At 47.3% G+C, this 541-nt stretch overlaps 1 protein-coding gene across 1 annotated transcript in view; it reads left to right on the top strand.

Annotated features, from left to right (window-relative positions):
• SLC26A3 (solute carrier family 26 (anion exchanger), member 3) overlaps nucleotides 1-541 on the top strand; it is a 27018-nt gene that overhangs the window by 11498 nt on the left and 14979 nt on the right. The gene's annotated exons all lie outside the window — the stretch shown is intronic.

Raw genomic sequence — 541 nt, forward strand, 5'->3', positions numbered from 1 at the left:
ATAACTAGAGTCCTGGTGCACAAAATTCATGCACTGGTAGGGTCCCTAGGCCTGGCAATCAGGGCCGATCTGTGAGGCGACCAGCGGGGCAATCATGGGGCCCCTGCTGGCACTCACCTTGGCTGGCCTGGGGCCTGCGGGCTGGGGGCAGCTGCTGTGTTGAGCATCTCTCTCCTGGTGGTCAGTTTGCATCATAGGGACTGGTCGTTTCACCGGTTATTCTGCTGTTCGGTCAATTTGCATATTAGACTTTTATTATATAGGATTATGTATAACAGGATATTGTAAAAACTAAGTTACGAAATTTTTATTAAAATGTTTCTTACATAACATTATATTGGCTGGGCCGCAAAAATATTCGTTGTGGGCCGCATGGGGCGATGGGCCAAGAGTTTGACATGCTTGTGCTAGAAGGACAGGGATGAGGGGAATGGTTCAGGCACAGGGAACAACAAATTAGAAGCTTCCAAGGTGAGAGAATGGGCGGTGCCTTTAAGAAACAAACAAACAAAAAAAGCTGGGTATGGTTGGAGCATAAATT

The sequence above is a fragment of the Myotis davidii genome, unplaced genomic scaffold, assembly GCF_000327345.1.
Source record: "Myotis davidii unplaced genomic scaffold, ASM32734v1 scaffold125, whole genome shotgun sequence".
Taxonomy (NCBI): Eukaryota; Metazoa; Chordata; class Mammalia; order Chiroptera; family Vespertilionidae; genus Myotis; species Myotis davidii.